Below are 8,009 nucleotides of genomic sequence, written 5' to 3'. Positions count from 1 at the left end.
ATGGTAGCTGCGCAATTGTTATAAATATCTTCCAATATTTTCACATTACACTCTTCTACACCTTGACTGTGCAATGACTGCTGAGGTTTCCACTGAGTCAAATGCATTCTCGTAATCAATGAAGGCTATATATAGGGGTCGGTTATATTCTGCGCATTTCTCCATCACCTGACTGATAGTGTGAATATGGTCTACTGTCGAGTGCCCTTTATGATAGCCTGCCTGATCATTTGGTTGATTGAAGTCTAAAGTTGTCCTGGCTGTATTAGTGATTACCTTAGTAAAAGAAAAAGTAGAAATAAAACACGGAAGCCAAATTATCGTGTCTACACTTTTTTAAAGTAATGAGCTAAATCTCGTCTTCCTGTTCCTCACAACCTCTTCCTTTTGACACCGTGGGATACTGGCTACTCAGTGGTGGTGGTGCCTTTGCACAGAGGACGCTCCTTGTGGATGATGTCTTCTTCACCTCAGCCATGACCATGTTCAGCAGTCTGTCGACGTATCCTGTGAAAGCATTTGAGATGGCACTGATACTTAGACCACAAAAAAAAAAAACACTAAGCATACCATGGGTGGGCTGCTCCTTCACAGGACGAGCTGTCGCTTTGCCTGCTGTGGCCTTTGGGAACCTCAGGCTCCACCTCTCTCTACCATCCTGAGTGACAGCCTGGCCTCTTCCACCATTTTCATTGTAGTGGAGTGCTGCTAGTTGGGTTCTGTAAGAGTCATGCATGGCCGATGCAATTACAAATGATGACTGTCATTTTGCACGAGCCACCGCAAACCGACAGACATCACAGTGAGCACATTAAAATTTTAAACACTTCAAATGCCCCAGAGAAATGCAGGAGAGTAGACAGGACAGTGCTGGCTAGTAACAGGCAGTTTAGTTTAGAAACAGGGCAATACACACAATGCAAAGGACATTATATAGCAAAGTAATATTGTAAAACACGAGCGCAAATCGCGGACAAGTATTCATAAGACATCACATAGTGAGCAAGGTTGCATCATGTTAAATGCAGAGGCACATTTCCACCGCTAACCGCAGCAGCAAGAATGCGGGAAACACATTAGTTTAGGCGATGCTTCTGTTCTATTTGAGTATGGAGACCAGAGAATCTCAGAAATAGTGAAGGCCTCCTATAGTGCTAAACACACAAGCAAATTATCTTGTAGATGTAGTGCTACAAAAACAAAGGACAGTGAAAAATAGATGACACGAACGCTGTGCTTCATTTCTGTTGTGCTACATCTGCAAGATGTATGTTAACCAACCAGCCCAACGTGCCGTACTGTTGTACAACAAGCAGATGCATTAACCAGATTTCGATGTCATCAGCAAACAAAGTGCTTTTTTTATCTTGGGCGATAACCTTTCTTGTTAGTGATTAGTACATTTTCACATGCATTTTTCTTTGTCAGGTTAGCCTGCCTATAGTGCATATGTTCCCATGTTCCTTTAAAGCATATATTCCCATAGTACATAACATGTGCCCGTTACTAGTCAGGACTGCCACATCCTGTTCTCTTGTACCCATCTGCTGCGTAGTAACTTTTAGAATGAAAGCATACCAACCTGCCCAGCTCTTGAATTTACTTTAAGTCGTATCTAAAGCAGGAAGGCATGCGCCACAAATTTGCAATGTTCAAGTTTATGTGCACTGCTGGAAGTGTGTGTGTGTGTGTGTACCACATGAGAGAAAAATAAAACAGAAGCTGTGGTCTGCATCCACTCTGCATATATTGTTTGCCAATGAGCTCACTGAAACTGGCATGTGCCACCATGCAAAAATGCAACGGCGACCTGGTTGCCCGCTGGACTTTCCAGGTTTTAATCTCTGTGTGTTGACCGCAGACATGGGACAAGGATAGAAGGGATTTGTGATAGTCTATGTGGAAATAAAATCGTGGAAATTTGACTCTCCCCAGTGTGGGATAAAGAAAAGAACATGCTTTACCTTGCCTTCATACCAAAGTATGAGTATTGACAGAATTTCGGGGCAAAGTGGAGCAGCAGCCCATGAAATGTTTCCAGCCCATACGTCTGGTGCCTTGTAGATAACTTCGGCATATCAGCCAGTAGAAGCTTGGAGGTTGCAATGGCCTTGAGTTTTATGAATGCCTTGGATTCTGAAAGGGCATCGAAGCATGTTAAGAAAAGAGAAGATACAAAAAAAAGGCGTCACCTGGAAAAATAATCTGCTATTGCTGCCACCATAAAACCCAAACAAGAACAGATAGTTGTGTTGTCAAACAACCAAAGCACAAAAGGCAAAGGCTACAGAAAGTTACGCCATGCGTTTTAGATGCAATCTTGCCATTCCGTCTTTCTTTACACAGCAAATTTGTTCGATACAATTGGACTTGAAGAGCACAAACAGGGGAATGCCTGAATAGGATGGAAAATTTTGCAGCAAATGTAGCTTATTCTTCACACCATCTTTTTTTTTTCTCTGCTGAGCTGCTGGCTGAAATTTTTTCACTGACTTGTTCATATTGTGCCCAGGGGCAGATACCGCATGAAAAGCATGAGCCATGCAAAAAAAAAGTACACTTTCAATGCTCATTCACAAGGCACATCAAGTTTATTAAGCTAATATTGGTGAAAACACAGACAAAATTATTGCAGGAGGGCTCTTTTGCTTCACCTCTGCTAAATGCAAGATGCGCTAAATGACTACAAGAACAGCCTCTTGAACTGTATTCCTATTAGTATATTATTGCACATTGCGACAACAGCAAACATTGAGTGTACTGGGCACAACATAAGCACAGTGTTAAGAGCCACTGCTTATCGTGGCACGTCCAACTTTGTTGTTGCCTTCACGTTGTTGCTTCAGTCAAATTGCATTAGCATTAAAACTGCAGCTATGAGAGGGATTACTTATTATAAATGACTAATCATATGCACATGATGCAGTAATGAAAAATAAAAGAAGAAATTTTGGTATGGCACTGTCCTGGATGTACAGCAGCGCTTTTGAAATTGCAACATGGCAAGAACATTGCATTGTTAGTCATCTCCTTCCAGCAGTATGTGACGTACCTTCACTGAGCCATTGCCGAGGTTCAACTTCGTCATGCAGGCATACAGGGAAGAGGGCATTCTCGTGGACGTGTACGTTTCTAATTTGGTTTAAAACTGACGTCCACTTGGGCACAATCAGTTCTTTGCACCCGTCGCTTGACGCTGCTGCCCAATACAAGTGGTTTTCTATCGCTTTCGCCCAAACCCCAAGTTCATGGCAATCACTCAGCTTTGCGGCAGCAGTTTTCTTCTTTGCAACACCTGGAAGCAAATTTTACAATAAAAGTGAATGCACAGTCTACAAAATGTAAGGATGTACTTCAATCAAGAATTCGTTGCAGTACCTTTTGCCACATGCCACACATCAAACTCGTGGCTGATGTTTGCATTTTGCTTCCTCATAAAGGCTTTAATTTGTGAGTGCCGATCAGTAATAAGCACCTCAGTGCACAACCCATGGTCTTCCAGGAATTTGAGGCACCGCTTTAGCCCCTCCAACTCCATATGGCAGCTACCACCAACCTCATTCGGCTGCAAGACAGATAGTACAAATTTATGCTGCACTACACCATGAAGCATGCACCCATTGAGTAACATGAAATATATACCGCTACTGTACAACTAGCTTACGAAATATAAGCAGGTATTGCCAAGTCCTCAGACCATGCGGGAAGTTTAGGACAAACCTGGACAAGTTCGAAATGCAGAATTTTGTTCTTCTCCACGTCGAGCAGGGAGTACGTCCCAAATTTCGCGCTGTAACCAGGCGAGTCAGCCCGCCCATCTCCAGCAAGCCTCAGTCCTCTACATGAGGCATCCTCAAATAACTGCTCTTGTTCTTTTTTCCAAACCTGTAATAAATTTTGCACAGCACTAAGCATCTGCAATGAATGCCTGAATGAAAGAACAACTTACGGCACCAATGGCAGGCCAGAGGTAATCATGCTGGATTCTAAAGAATGCTCGCTGCTTCACTGTCTGGATGCCAACTGAAGCCAGCATTCGCAACGTAGCAGTGGGGTTGTTCCCAGAGAACAAAATGGCTGCTGACAGCTGGACATTGAGCACAGGCCTGATAACATCCTGGTTTTTCCAGGAGAATATGTGGCCTGCTGGACATTCTGCGCAGACTTCAAGCAGCGTCCCTGTACACTTCATTATGAAAGTGCACGGTGCCAGGCAGGTGAAGCAGGTTTGTAAAAGCTGTTTCAGCCACTTCACCTCCACTAAAAACACGCTCCCTTCTGCAGGCTGAGTGGGCTCGTTTACAGTACTAGTGGGGTCGTCATGACTGGAACAAATGGAACAAATTTTCTGGTGAATAGCAGAACATAAACAGAAAATCCGGTACCAGCTCACTCATAAATTTCTCGTGCAGTGTAACAAAATATAGCAAATGCTGACATGGGGTGATGCAAGCACAGTGCCAGATTAACAGTAACATACTGCACACATACCTGAACTCAGTCAACGGACTGTAGTCTTCATCCTCATCAACTGCCAGCTCGCTGTCGCTGTTGCTGCAGCTGTCGTCACTGTGCACACATGCCTCTGTACCCATGCCAACTTGCACAGCAGCATCCATCATGCAACCACCAACCTGGATACCTGAAACACGCATTTTTTTATGGTCTGTACTTTCATGGCAATTTTCAAACCTGATAAACTTGGTTCATTTCGGATGAGCTACATAACACCCACAGCTGACTGATGCTTCTTTTCTGGTTAATCTTTACAATATCTCAATGAGATACTGTATCTGTGAGATATACTAGTATACAATATTGGTGGGAATTAACAAATGTAGGTTATTATGCAATCACACTGCACCACAGGCTGCATCCAGTTTACTGCAAGAAATCGTGGGAGAGCAGTGGAGGGGAAAGTATAAAAATTTGTTTTGAAACTAAAGGAACTTACCGACAGATGTCATCTGAGGTCTTGCTTGCAGTGACTTCGACACCATACTTCTAGCCCATACTGTCTGCGAACCTTGGCACGCTGTTGATGGCTTCACTGCCACTTGAACGCACTTGTCTGCTATCTCAGCTGTTTCGATGTCTGGAGGTGGTAGGTCTGAGGGCGGCAAGCCTGCCGATGGCAACTCTGACTCTGGAAAGACCGCAGGCAGCAAGGCTGGAGGTGGCGAGGGTACATGTTCTAGCAAGCTTGATGTTGGTAAGTCCGGTGAAGACAACACTGGTGGTGGCAGGACTGGCGATAGAAAGGCTATAGGAGACAAGTCTGCAGGTGCGAAGTGTGCAGGTGACGAGTCTAGAGGGAGTAAGTCTGGTGATGGCAAGACCGGTGTTAAAAAGGCAGGAGGCGGCAAGTCTGCAGGTACCAAGTGTACAGGTGGGGAGGCTAGAGGAGGCGAGCCTGGAGGAATGGCAGCACCGCAGCCTGAACTTTCTAAAAGCTCTCCAAGAATCTGAAAATAAGAAAATGGGTTTTGTACAACACAACATAACGAACGTCATATTACAGAACAGACGCGAGTTTGCATCGCTGTGGATCTGCCTTTCTGTTTTTGCCGCGCGCATTTATGACCTAGCGTTATTATTCGCACCTACGTCTCTGGCAAGCGCAGTCACGATCGGAATCGCATATACGATATGCACGCAGGTACGAAATTGTTGGCGTTTATGAACGCGAGTCAGAAAGGACTGCCTTTTTTCATTACGAAAGGACTGCCTATTTTCATTACGCGATTCAGCAGCGTGATGACGCTTTCCACATCGTATCAATTACCTAATCATGAGTCGCACATTGTAGCGTTTCGCCGCTGGCTAGGAGCACCTGTTGCTATCGGCAATGAACTTCCGTGCTGCGCTTGGGTCGTCATGAAATAACTTCGTTGTCCTAAAGTTCAGCAGCTCGCGCTTGATACATTTACTATCACCGAAACGAACAGTGCACTAGGCGACAGTGCACTTTCGTGATTAAGCTGGCAGCCACAGACGTGGGCAGACTTTAGAGCGCTCATGCGGTGCTCAGCGGAGCAAGGGAAGCGAAATTTTAAAGCTTGTAGAGGTTTTCATGGCAGATTCTTCTGCTCAAGCACTGCGGACCCCCAAAGCAGCAGATCCGCTAGACCTCACTTTATTTGTCCTGCAGCACACCGCTTAGTCGAGTCTGTACACCGCGCATGCTACCAACTGCACAAACAACCAAGACAATGTATTGAACCTCTTACCTCAAGTTTTCTTCTTTTTGCGAAAGCAGCTCTTGGCGGCGGTGAGGCGCATCTTTTGTGCGCGAAAACGGAAGGCACCACACCACTTTTCAGTCGCGCAGACCTGACTGGCATTCCAAAAGAACGCATCATCGACAAACTTTGGTGGTAGTCACTGTCGAGGAAATGGTCTGAACATAGCACAGAAAATTTCGTTGGCTTGAAGTCCTTCCTCTTCACCGCTGCGACCCACTGCCTTGATAGCTTGCTCTCCTTAGGGAATTTGTGAAACGCGACATCGTCTCGGCCGCTAGTGTTCGTGCAGCCATACGCTGCGCAGAAGCCCGGCATGCTTGTTCTTTTCGTCAGAAACGCTATAAATGACGCTAAAGAAGTTGCGCTAAGATTCGGGAGAAGAAAACAAGCGCCACACAAGGAAAAAAATTAGCGCTGCAACGTTCGGCAGCAAACGGCACAGCCAGGCGTACCGCGGCTCCGACAGCGGAAGTCTGGTCGATCCCCACCTTGACGTCACTACCGTCTGTGATACTCCTGTCGTCTGCTACTGCCATCCCCCCTTTCGGCGCTGTGCACTGCGGTGAAGCCTGAACAGGGTCACGGCTTTAAATGAGAATTACGGCACTGCTGCTAAAGCTAGCGCCAAAATATTTCGCATGCTTAACCTACAGGCTTCAAACATTCGACCCACTGAAGCTCGTCGAATTCTAAAACCGGTGCAGTTTCCCTTTAAATGCCCTCCTACCCATCGGCAAAGCACGCGGCCAAAATAAAGAAATCAATACACAAAAAATAAGCTACCTTCAGTTCCAAAATAAAGAAATGAATACAAAAAAAAACTAGCTACACTTCAGTTCCAGCCAGAACAACGTAAAAAAAGACACAAACAAAGGAAAACAAGGCAAACAAACAAACACTGGCATACGCTTCAGTAAATCAAAACAGCTTGCAGATTATATACAATGCGATGTGATTACAACTGTACAGCTATGTGGCAGGTGGATGCCAGCCTCAAAGTTCGATGGCGCGGCCCAGTGGGCCTGTCGGCGAGTCACCGCTCGCAGACTTCAAGTTGAACGGGTTGGGGGGGGGGGGGCGACGACTGATGGTGGTCTTCTTTCCGTTGATGACGACGGGGCCGCGGCAGTGCACTAACCTCGCGCCCTTGGACACGACGTCACGTTCGGTACAAGACAGTTAGTGCACCCCTTTCACGCCGGCTGAAACGGGCGAGGACGTTCGGCGGCGTCCTGATGTGTAACCTTGGCCACAGCGAGGGGTCCTTCTCATCCTCCCGCTCACGCAGAAGCACACAACGGCACAACTCACAGGCGTCGCCTTGGCTCATGGTTACGCGCGCACACAGCCACAGCCACAAACACGCATACACCGGCACGTGCGCGGACGCTGGTCGGCGACAACGATCCCCTCATCAGAAGCGTCCAGAGGCGCCGCGGCGAGGGTCAAAGGGTGCACTTTCCGCCCCCCATCGCCCCAAACGCCCCGCCAACTTCCCCTCCATACGGGCCGCACAAAACTCGCACCGCGACACACGGCTCCTTAACGAGCCAACCACCCACAGTCGGGCCGGAAATGAGAAAAGGCGCGCTGTACAAACGACACCTAATCCAATCTATTCCTTCTAGAACATTAGAGCAAGCACGAGCGGGCTGAAGTTTGCCTATGTACTATCAGCGTCAATTGAAACGCGAACAACCCAATTGAAACGCGAACAGCACAACTCGCAGATATTATGCTAGGGAGGCAAAATAGATGAGCGGC

General features: G+C 46.6%; 1 pseudogene across 1 annotated transcript; it reads right to left on the bottom strand.

The window, feature by feature from the left end:
• Nucleotides 1-336: 336 nt before the first annotated feature.
• LOC149325591 (uncharacterized) lies at nucleotides 337-6,274 on the bottom strand (annotated as a pseudogene). The gene is made up of 10 exons (XR_016286525.1): nucleotides 6,231-6,274; nucleotides 4,955-5,465; nucleotides 4,492-4,642; nucleotides 3,950-4,325; nucleotides 3,721-3,885; nucleotides 3,379-3,565; nucleotides 3,053-3,295; nucleotides 1,965-2,136; nucleotides 571-719; nucleotides 337-507 (listed from the first exon to the last, which is right to left on the bottom strand). The product of XR_016286525.1 is annotated as an uncharacterized LOC149325591 (transcript).
• Nucleotides 6,275-8,009: the final 1,735 nt, after the last annotated feature.

Source organism: Amblyomma mixtum, chromosome 10 (genome assembly GCF_055824585.1).
Source record: "Amblyomma mixtum isolate Tamu chromosome 10, ASM5582458v1, whole genome shotgun sequence".
NCBI lineage: Eukaryota > Metazoa > Arthropoda > Arachnida > Ixodida > Ixodidae > Amblyomma > Amblyomma mixtum.
This window is presented reverse-complemented; position numbering and strand designations above follow the sequence as displayed.